Source organism: Microtus ochrogaster, linkage group LG5, assembly GCF_000317375.1.
Source record: "Microtus ochrogaster isolate Prairie Vole_2 linkage group LG5, MicOch1.0, whole genome shotgun sequence".
Lineage (NCBI taxonomy): Eukaryota > Metazoa > Chordata > Mammalia > Rodentia > Cricetidae > Microtus > Microtus ochrogaster.
In genome coordinates this window covers 57664441-57676460 of record NC_022031.1, presented here as the reverse complement: position 1 = coordinate 57676460, position 12020 = coordinate 57664441, and the positions used below count along the sequence as shown (strand labels likewise).

Below are 12020 nucleotides of genomic sequence, written 5' to 3'. Positions count from 1 at the left end.
TGTGTGTGTGTGTGTGTGTGTGCTTCAGAATTGATAACACAGATAAATTAGGCTAGTTTTGACATTAAGGTAGGGAAAATGTCAATTAAACAACATGCTTTTCAGAGTTTGTTTTATTGATATGAAGACTTTAAAAGAAATGGACCAAAACATAAAAGTCTTTGGTTGTGCTGGGTATCAACTGGGAAGTTGATACATAGTTGGCCAATGTTGTCCAGAGAGCCACATTCCCAGTCCACAGTAATGAATATTGAAATGTTGATATCTGTGAGTGTTTCTCTATGGTATATCATCTTCTGTATTTGAGGATGTGGCAACACTTTCACAAACATTACCCACCAACAGTAACTGAAGAGAAAATCAAACTTTGTGTGGGTTTCAAAAGCGTAGCTCTCCTATCAGCTCCCAGCTTTTGCTATGTTCTCATAGGTCAGTCTGCATAAGGTACCACAAACCTTCCAGGGGGACAAAGATGACAATAGAGTGCCAGAAAATACAAACCCCAAATGCTCCTATATTTAGCACCAGGCTGAATGCCACAGTAAAACAGGTGACGCCAAGCAAACTCGCTTGAAAAGCATCCAAAGATGGATACCAGACTCTGAAATCATTGCTGTGCTTTGTCGTTTCCATTTGTGACTGGATAATACAGGAACATATACTTCTCTGCCTTTAATTTTCAAAGCCTGCTTAGTCTAGAAACCCCCACTACTCCACTCCTCTCTCCTTTGACTACATTCCAAAGGAGAGGCAACTTTCTAAATACTCATATTTCAAACAGATTCACTTTCTTTGGGGGAAACTATAAAGGCCTCTGTGATCCAAAGAAGATGCTTAACTCGGGAGTTCATAAAGATACCCATGGCCAGCAGCAGCGCTCTTCTACCTGACTGTTTGAAATCCATTGTTTGAAATTCTATTGAAATCTTTTTTCTAACAAGGGATTTAAAATAATTTATAGATTTGAAAAATGGAGAGCTAGGGAGGCCCGCCACACTGAGTGTTCAGCAGGGTGAATAATTGCTTGGCTATTGGCCTGCTTCAGGTATCTTATTCACTGAAGGGATTCTTTTTCTAATCTAGCCTCTAATAATTAACACTTTGATGTAGCCAAGATATGATCACTGGATTTCGTCTTTTTAAAAAGTAGAACATGATACTGGATTTTCAACCTTTTTCAGCTTAGTGTATTGATAAAAATGTATATTTTCTGGGGCTTGTTCAGAAGGACTGTATTAAACTTTGGTCATTGTTACCCACTGAGGAGGAAATTCTATTGATTGCCTACTTAATTGCCATTGATTCTCTGAATAACCACATAATTGCCAACTGAAGTCTGAGTCACATGTATTAGTGCTGAGTGATTAATTAACTGTTCTTATAACTTGAAAGTGCATACTTCTTTTCTGTTTTTAATTTATTCCATAGGCTTAAACACAGGAGACACTCTCAGCATGGCACTCCCTTACACAGCCCACTGTTTCTGTCCTTTAGAAATGTCCCCATAGGGCAGGGAACCCTGATCACTCTTTGGGCTGATGAGGGAGGGGGAATTGGTTGGGGGAGGGGGAGGGAAATGGGAGGTGGTGGCGGGGAGGAGACAGAAATCTTTAATAAATAAATAAATTTAAAAAAAAAGCCAAGAGAAAGAAAGGACAAATAGGAGCTGGGTGTGGTGGTACAATCCTGTAATTTCAGCATTTGGAGGTGGAAACTGGAAGATTGGGAGTTCAAGACCATCCTTTGCTACAAAAGTACATGGTTAACATGGGATACCTGAGATGTGGTCTCTAAAAACAATAAATGATAATAAGCAAAAAAAAAAATAGAAATGTCCCATTACCTGGTCAAATAGTGATTGCTTGATCCGTTGATTTCCTTATATGGTCATTAAAAATGAACTCCCAGATTAGACTCCAAACCACCTTAGGATTCCCTATGATGTCCTTGAGTAAATTAAGCTATAATAAAAACATTTTAATTTCTTTGTAGTAATTCTGTTTTATGTGTTGATGCCTCTGTTGCTACCCAGGCTTATATAAACATCAAAAATGGTGCCCTCCATGACAGAAATACAAATTATTTTTAATAGAGGATGTTACTTCAATGTTTGAATAGCACCTCTGGGGAAAAATCAGAAGGTAACAGGTTCTCCTTTTCTCTTTGGTGGTCCCTCCATGTAGTGTAAGAAAGGAGAATCTTCCCAGCAAAATTACTTCCTTTGCTCTGTGAGGAGGCTCATGGACTTGATTTATGTCAGACCAGAAACTTCCCTATGCAGTTTGCAGTTCGATGCCTTTCTTAGTGCTTCAGTGTCTTCCTGGATGGTGGAACTGAGTGGGCAGGATCGGAAAGTGCCTGAAGAGACAGTCAGGCAGTGTGCACCCTTCTCGTTATTATTGCAGCATAGTCAAGAGCAGGACGAGTCAGCTACCTCTTGACCCTGGCCAGTCTGTAAAGACAATTTCTACGCCGGTTAGTGCGGTCTCTCATTTGATGTTTCAGCATCTGTGAGGGTACTTTGTGACTGTGGGGAGCTGAGTACACTGTACAGGGGCACATCCGGCCGCCATCTTGCTTTTCCTCTTAAAATGCTTTCATTGAGTTAAAAGAGAATGTTTATATGTGGGCTGTTTTGGGGATCTTAATTTTTAATTCTGAGGTTGTGAGTAGTTATACCTGGCATCTTTAAAGTCCCATTAATCTTTGTCTTGTGGATAGGAAACAACTCTTTCTTCTTTAGCAAAATAGCAATTATTTTCTCTAAAGATTACCTCAGAAAATATTCTGAAGTTACATCACTGTGTAAGTAATTAATGGCTATTAATATCTTTCTAAGTATCACTATAAATTCAGGCTGCATTTTTTTAAAGCACTGTGAAACTCATTCAAAAAATGCTTATATTGCAGCTTACTGTTAAGCAGAATACCCTTTCTTCTTTTTATTTATACTGCAAAGTGAGAAATTTGAATCAATCTCTGCAGTTGCCTTTCGGGTGATTTGAATAACATTATTTAGAATGTCACTTAGTAATGTTTTGAGTAAAAGGGTTGAGTTGGTGTCTTGTGGGCCCCTTGAGCTCTAAAGTTTTCTGAGCTACCTCCAATCTTACTGGAAATACAATTCTGAGTTTGGTCTGGGGTTAGCTGTGGAATTGTTCGGTGAAAACTGACCTGTTTTTAAAAAGCTGCCCCTGGTTGGGTACACAGTGAGTGTTCCTAGGTCCAGTGGCAAGCAGTGGACAGAAACCTGATGCTTAGGCAGTTACCACTTCCTTTCCTGCAAATGCCTTCCAGCTCAGCCCATGCCACTGTGCAGGGTATCCCACCTGTGAACAGCCACAGACTGTGTGGTCCTCCATGTGCTTTGGAAAGCGTGCTCCTGAGTATGGGCAGAGATCCAGTTTGCTGAAATCACAGGCTCAGAACGTTCTTTTCCAACAGGCAAATGATTTGATTCCTCTCTCGACTGCTTCTTAATTGTAAGTTTTGAACCCCCAGCAATTCTGAGCTTCGTTAGCACTATGTTAAGGCTTACTTCTTGAAAGTTGCAGCTTACCCAGTAAAACCCCAGGACCCAGTGTTACTCTAGATTGTGCATCAGTAGAATTAGGTTATCTTGAGAGAAATAATAAATAACAGAAGAAAATTAAACTTAATATTTAACTGATAACTTGCTTCTGTAAGGTTGTTACTAATTTTGAATTGGGTATCTCAATTTTTCAAGTGGTATATTGATGAAGAAGAAAATGGCCTGGCATGTAGTAGGCTATCCATAAATATGGTATGGTAGTGATATTTCTCCGTGATTGATTAAATGGGATTGTATAACAGCAATGAGCAGAAGAAATGATCAAGACAAAGACAGGACAAAGTCAAGATTGCCAGGAAAGGCCCAAGTAACTCCAGAACTCATTGGATGGCTGCTGTCCCTGCTACTGGAGCCCTGTTTTAGTTCTAACTGCCGGTGAATCCTGTGAGCTCAAAGACAAATGAAGCCTTTTAAATATTTTGGCCTCATTTCATGATAAGCTAAGGTACCCAGCCAGCAAATAAATACATTTTGAGTTCTGTAGCCGTCAACCCCTCTTAGATAATTACATACTCTTTATATTAGAAGTGACCACTTGTTTTTTTGTTTTTTTGTTTTTTTTTTTTTTTCAGGCAGGAAAATGAGAGAGCTTAGAGCACAGGAACCCAGAATTCTGAGAATCTAGGATATTTTTGACTTCTTACTGTGTTTAGTTTTTGAAATGATTGGGAATCACCTCGAGTGTGATTCACAGTGTCCTTGTGGAATTCTGTACCTAATAGCCATACACCCAGTCCGTGCCACTGGCCAAGCAGAGCAACTGTTGGAAACAGAATTGTGGCCATTAAACATCAAGCATGGCTCCTTTGCATTCCAGTAGCAAAGCCATTTTTTTTTTTTTGGTGCCAGTTACAAAGCTTGCCTGTGAAGTTCTCAAAACATAAAATCTCGAGTTCCAAGACATTTTTGAAAACTTTTTTATTACCACATCGTACAACCACAGAGAATAACATGTGTGTTAGGGAGTTGAAACACTCAAGTATTTTAAAGAGATACAGCATACTAGCTTCTAAATATAGCTCATTGAAAATAACTAAGAAAGCACACATATCTATGGGTAATTGAAGAAGGAGACAGTAAAAAGGCAAATCACATAAAGGAAGGTCAAAGGTAAGCAGCTTAAAGAAGACTGAAATTATGTATGGGGAAATTGAGATGATGTTTTATCCCCAACGAAAGAAAAGAGTGAGAGTCTCATATATTTTATTACCTTAAGAAAAATCAGTTCAAAGGAGAATATAATATCATTTTTCCATGGTTCTTTCTTTTTTATATTGGTAAGCAGTTGGTGAGTATTTTTTTCCCTGAAGAAACTGTGATGCCAGGCACCTTTATCTTCCAGCCAAGCCCAGTCTTTCTGTGTGTGGAGAAGAAAACAGTTTGCGTTTTGGCAGAGTCCTGATGTAGAATTTTAGAATACTCTCTTATAGCATAATAAAAAAGATATTTAGGTTGATTTTCATCATCAGTTCTAGGTGAAAGAAGACTGTATGTATTCAGGGAAATTATTTCAGAGCATAAAATGTTCTTTTAAAGGAAAGTAGCTGAAATGCTTTGAATATCGAATGTTATAAATAGCCACTTATCTACCTTGCGTCTGTCCCAGAGGCACTCCGACTTGGCCTGTGCCAATCTGGACAGAGAATCGATGTTCCTTGGTCAGCAGCAGCCTGGACTGGAAGGAACGGTGTTCTTGAAGAAATTTGCACAACCAGGGTCAAGTTATGGTGGCCATCTCTCACCTCTGCCAAATGTGGCATTGACTTTAGACACTTACATTTTCAGATGTGTGAATTAGTCACTGTTTTGGCAGCACTGTTGCTTCACACAGAATCGATGGCTGCCATCCACCAACACCCTCACACCCACGTGCCTCATGCCATAAAAAGGAAAACGACCTGCCTCCCTCCCCGTGAAGCTTTAACAATACCAGCATAACCTTCCTGTGTATGACACAGCCACACCGTTTTGTCCTGGAATGAGTGTTAACCTCTCAACATAATTTTGTGGTTTCAAAGTGTTTGGCCAACACCAACTCAGGGAAATAACTGTGTACAGAGAGGCTCTGCTGGGCCCCTAAAGAGAAAAGGGAACAGAAAAAAGGAAGAGTAGATTTGGTGGTTGTAAGACTTATGGTTTAGGGCATCCCTTGGGGTTCAGTGCCACGAACAGACAGGAAGTATCCATTCACAAGTCTCAGGCTCTCTCTACTGTATTTGGTATCAGAATGTAAGTGAGTTCAGGCCTGAATGCCAGCATCCAGCCGTTGCACATGGTTGACCAAGACTCCATTCTTACCTACGTGGTCCTTTCAGAACCCCAGCACCTAAGCAAATGAGAAAGAAAGAAAAGAACTGCCCTACTTGCCTAGAGGAGTAGTGGGATTTTTCAAGGGGCGGGTGGAAGTCAGAAGTGACCTGCCCACACTATGGCCAACACGAGGACAGAGATTCTGGACTCCCAGCAGCACTGCACAGCAGCTGTAAAAAGTATCATCCTTCTTTGAAGCCACTGAGAACAGCACTTTCACAACCATTCATAGAGAAAGGAGTTTTTGACTCAGAATGTATTTAAAACTTAGCTTTGTTATTTCATTTACATTGTTTTGTGAAGTTAGCCCGCTTCCCAACAAATGACCTTGTTCTATTAACCAAATTTAATTTTGAATGATTTTTGCCTGCAGCACAACAATAGGAGAATATTCAAAGTTAGAGTAAGAATGTTTTCAAAACAAAGCTATGGATTTTACCCATGGGACATACTCCTATATTAGCACATATCAGCTTAACTTTGGGGAGTTTCTTTAAATACATCCTTAAAAAGTTCACAGACACTCAGGAAGGTGATTCTGAAATAGGATTTGTTACACAATTGAAGTTATCACAATTCTCTCAAGAAACCTTTACTTTGAAAAACTGTGACTATGGTTAAATTCTAGTGTGTTTGTTTGGAAAATAGCCGTGTTACCACAGAATCATGCCCATCCATGGCTGAAATCAAGTAATGTCTCTACTATCAAGACTGATGTGTGTATATGTGCATGTGTGTGTGTGTGTGTGTATTTCTTGTGGATACACACACATATTGTTAATCACATACTTATTTTAGGCAGCCTCTGTCATCAAAAACAGGTATATAGGCTTTCGGGCTGACGGACCCACTGAGCGCCTATTTGTGGGTCTTCTGATTCTCCCTGGCATTTCATCAGAGTGCAAACACACACAAGTAGCTGCTGTCGAAAAGTCAGTTATTCTCAATTGCTCCTCCCCTGTCCATTTTCTGGGTTACTAACGACAGGTGGCTAGGATACAACAAAGAATGTTCACCTTAAAATGTTAAGGTTTCTTCTGCCCTTAGGAATTCTTTGATTAGGTTACCTCTGAGATGGCCTCATCAGTCCGTTTCGTGGTTTGAGGGATGCTCAAGGTGACGTCATAGCAAACGAGGCATCCTAACTCACACCGTATACTTGCAGGCAACACTTTGGACTCCTTGGTGTTTCCCATAGCAACTGTCGTGGCCAGGGAGTGGCTGGAGACTAGGACAGTGACAGCTGACATCCAAGTTTGCTTGACTTCACCTGGCTGCTGAACGCCTACCGGTTTCTAAGTCATGGTGCATGTGGCTCTCCGCTCGGTGTGTCGGCAGTCACAGAAGGGCAGGGACAGTGGACCTCAAGAAACCAAGGGGATGACAGGTCCCCAACTTTCCTCAGAGCAGTGGCCACAGGAACATCTGCTCAGGCCTGTGGGTTCCAGAGACTGATTCACTTTCTCTCCCGAAAGACCTCGAAGTTTGGTCAATGTAAGCTTTGTCTGCTCTGTGCCTGTGGCAGTGTGCCGCTTGAGTGTCTTAGCGTTCAGTAGCGTGTGGCGCTTGTGTGTGAGGCTGATCCCTCTGTGTGCAGATTATGGTCCTGTTGACAGTTGTACACCCAAATGGATTGTTTATTTAACTAACAATTAGTGCCTCAGCCCTGAATATTAGCACTCAAATTAGTGTTTGTTGAGCTTGATAAAACACTATCATTGGCAGGGCTGGAGGTTGACGCTCTGCCTCTGGGAGGTCTGGGCTGAGGCTGTAGGAAGATCTAAAGATGGCAGGCACCTCTGAGTTCTCTGAGAGGGAAGGAAATGGATGCTTTCCAGAGACCAGTTTTCCCCGCTCACCTGGCTGAGTGCTTATACACACTGTATTTATTCCCTTTGTGAAAAGAAGCTCATGAGAGAGCTCTAAAATGAACTGCTTCAGAAGTCTCTGAATGGAGTCTCTTGTTTAATTCAGCTACCAACTTGCTTTTGGATGAAGCTTACATCCAGCCTCCGCGCTGTGTTTTATGAGCCTGCATTCCATAGCACTTTTTAGCTCAACACTCACTACGGAGAAAGCGGCCTGCATTGGGCCTCCACTGCAGATGTCCAGAGGCCTGAGCCCGTCTCCAGTTCTCCTGCTCAGGAGAGAAGTCAGTATGGGATGGGTCATGCTCCAGAAGCAGAAACGTGCTCTGATTAGTTCTTAATTATTTTTTGAATGACTGTTTGGAATTCTCTGTGAATTCTTGCTAAGCAGAAACATCAAAATCATTGCCCTTTCATGAGCTGAGTGTTTTCTTTGCTTTCCTTTTTTTTTTTCATTTTTATTTCCACATTACTGGGGTGAATCTATGCCAGCAAATAGAACAAAATGCTAATTGCAAAACAGGGATTCAATAAACAATGGCTGTCTCTTCTTTGAGAACACACTCTTTTAAAAAAAATTTGTATTTAAATGAATGTTCTCTCTCTGAAACCAAGCGGTAGCACACCCGGCTGTATAAATTTTGCTGAATGTTTCTGTGAAGGGAAGGAAACTGGACAGTGGAGGCACATTGACCATTGGAAGAGGGCAAGAAAATGTGTCACAAGTGAGGGGAAGGGAGGGTATAAACAAGATCCTAAGACTTTTATTTCTCCAGCGTACACATCTGCTTCCTCAAAGAGGGAACATGGGCCCTAATAGGTACTAAATGACCCCAAGCCAATGGGGGCGAGGAAAGGGTAAAATGTGCCGCCATCATTCTTCCCACTCCATGGACAGTCTTTGAGATTCATTAGGAGACAATTCGGAAAATATTTGATAATCATTCCTTTCAGTCCTAACAAGCACGGGCACAATGCAATTGCTGCAAATTCATATCCGTTCATTTGATGCATGTTGGCTGAGTTTGACATGGTTTGCTTAATCAGGCTTGCTCACACATTTTCCATAAGTCCCCTAATGAATGACTGATATGACTTGACATTATGTGGGATTACAAATCACTGCACCTCTTAAGTGAGTTCTGGGTATTTGGAGAATATTGTTTTCATTCTGAAACCAGGAAGGAAGGTCAGAGGTCCTTTAGCCTGACTGTCATTTGATGAAGAGAGAAACCACGTTACTAGTGAATGTCAGCGCTCTTGCCTAAGACGCCGGGCTGGTCAAGACCAGTCTAAGGATGCAGGATAAGGATCTCTGGCAGCAGCAGAGCCAAGGTGCAGTCTTTTACGGAGGCCATTTTGCTAGTCCCTTCATATTCAACTTTCCAGTAGACTCAGCTGAAGGGAAATACATGAAAGTAAAACAAACAAGTTGAAACTCCCCACGAAAGGAGAAGCTAGTGGTGCCGGGGCGTGAAAGGAGGCTGGCAGCCCCAGCACCAAGCATCCTATTTCCAGGGTCCCTGCTAATCTGAGAGTTTGAAAGATAAAGCACTAACCCTTTGGAGGAGTTGTTTGTTCAGTTTCTAACAGGCCAAGGCCAATGCTGCCCAAACCAAGCCTCCTCCCTTCTTCTACATTCTAATACAATGTTGCTGGTACCAGAATAATCTTCACTTTCAATGACACTATGGCTTCTTCCTTATCGAAGAGAGCAAAATTAAGTCGTGTAATCTGTCTGAAATGGCTACTCTTGTTTTGAAATGATACTAATACCCCCATGTCTCAGGTCTACATAGAAGAAAGGAGAGCCAAAGCAAAGAACATGTTTCCTTGTTGAACATATTTTTGTTTTAATTTTTTATTACATCCTATTGTGTGTGTGTGTGTGTGTGCGCGCGCGCGCGCATATGTACATTCATAAGTATGGACACGCAAGTATGTGGAGATCAGAGATAACTTGACCAGAGATTCAGTGGGAATGATTAATCAGAACGAAAACAAAATGATAATAAGACAAAATGATTAATCAAAACTTAATGATTAAACAAAACAAAGTAAACTAACTTTTGTCATTTAATGGCTGTCTGTCTCACTAGTTTTGCTCAGTCACTTTTTCTAAACAAGTTTAAAAACTCTTACCTTGCATACAGACAGTGACAGATCATCCAAGGGGACTAAAATCCTCAGCAAAATGATTGGCTCAACATGATGTGCTACGAAAAAATTCAGTCCTGAAGGTCAAACCTGGGCGTCCCTGCTTCTGAGTGATATCCTAAATCCCAGTAGCTTTAATGTTTTAAACACATCAGTTAAACAAACTGCCTGAGTTTACAGTTATAACGATGGATATGCTAAAAGCAAATGGAGGGACACTTTATTCAAATCTAGCTGTTGATCACTGTCAGTCAGGCTAGGGACTCTACCTAAGGTCAGACAAGCATTCTATCCTCTGGGATCAAAGAGCCTGTGTGGTCAACTGTGGGTTCTTCCTACAAAGCATCCTAGAAGCCCCCACTTGCTATCTAAAATCATCCTTTGATTTGTGGGAGATCAAACTTGAGGCTTCTCTCACTGGAATATAACCCCCATCAGAAATAATGATTGTCTTAGGCCTCTTCTTGAGGTGACAGTGGGTGAAGGCATGGGAAGGGTACTCAGGGCCCATGGCCTTATCTTTTAAGTAATGAGCCTCTCCTTCCAGGGATGATCCATCTCTCCCTACATAGTGGAGGGTTCAAGCCTTTGAAATGGTAACCCAGGCAAAAATCAAGCCATCTCTTTACTCTTTCCATTTGGCATTTAAAAAACCCTGTTCAATTAATTTAATCTCTGGTGTTTGTCGCTGTGCATGTCGCTGCAGTTCAGTGTGATTTTGGAGTATCTTCTAATCAAAGCCAACTGCCCTGTAAGTCCAGCCCCGGGCCTGCACCTCTTCTCAATGGCCAGCAGTAACTGTTCATATGCAGGCCATCGTTTTCCTAGGCTTCCACAGGTCACAGAATATTTGATTCTGTCTTTCTATATCTGCTAACGCTGGCGAAGCCAGTGACTCAACATGGGTCTTGTCACCACAAATAACAACCTGTTCCTTCAGTGGTGGGCACATACACACACCAAACCAAAGACCGAATAAATTCCAAATTATGCCACTATTAAGACCAGTGATAAGTAAAGCAGTTTAGAAATATTGCAATCTATCACCTTTAAAAAGCAGAATGCATTTTAGTTTTATTGGTCAATATAATGTTTTCATTGACAATTTAGAAAAGGACCTCATTATTTATCCAGAGATAGCGGCTAGGTAGAGATTCGGATACACAGTGTTTTTAGGAATTCAAAAAATTTGTAGTGTCCAAGAAGAAGAGGGTCCTAAAATGATTAAGACTTGAAACCATTTTCTGCAGAACTCAGGATGAGACACAATAGCAGTACAGAGGCCCTAAGCCCACTGGACAAGTAGCTGGCCAATGTCCCCATTAGAAGACCAGCTCTCTGGGCTTCTCTGTCTACTGTTCCCAGTGTAAGCACCGGACCATCACTGGCTGTCTGTACCTTCCAGGAGGGCCCAGCTGCTTCTGGACTCCACACCCGTAGAGCGCCCCCTCTTTGGAACACTACACTGCAACCCCTTCACAAAATGGCTCATTTACACTTAAAATTTAACTCTGACTTCCCCCTCATAGGAACTGCCCTCGTATTCACTTTGCCCAGTTCTGACCTGTGTTCTGCTTCCCTGGCTTCCAGAACATTCTGATTATGACTGATATGGGTAACTATAAAGCCAGCGCTGCAAACAAGGGCAGCTTGAACTCTTGCCAGCTGTGACCAAGGCAAGTTGCATGACTGAGTTTTTCCCTCCCTGGGCTAATTGTTCCTCTCTGAAGTGTGTGCAATGGCAGCCCCTGTACTAGTTGGCTTTCCTTTATCACGGCAAAGCCATGAGAAAGCAGACTCACGAAAGCAAAGGAAGCAAAGCAAAGGTTATTCCGGCTCTCAGAATAAAACTTACTCAGAACAAACTTACATCTTTATGCTTTCAGGCAAGCACTTTTGTCTATTGAACCGTCGCCTGAGTCCTAGAATGTGTTTTTTGGATAGCCGGGCGATGGTGGCTCACGCCTTTAATCCCAGCACTCAGGAGGCAGAGGCAAGTGGATCTCTGTGAGTTCGAGACCAGCCTGGTCTACAAGAGCTAGTTCCAGGACAGGCTCCAAAGCCACAGAGAAACCCTGTCTCGGAAAACCAAA

General features: G+C 41.7%; 1 protein-coding gene across 2 annotated transcripts in view; it reads left to right on the top strand.

The window, feature by feature from the left end:
- The window catches only part of Tox (thymocyte selection associated high mobility group box), a 288085-nt gene that overhangs the window by 67086 nt on the left and 208979 nt on the right, over window positions 1-12020 (top strand). The gene's annotated exons all lie outside the window — the stretch shown is intronic.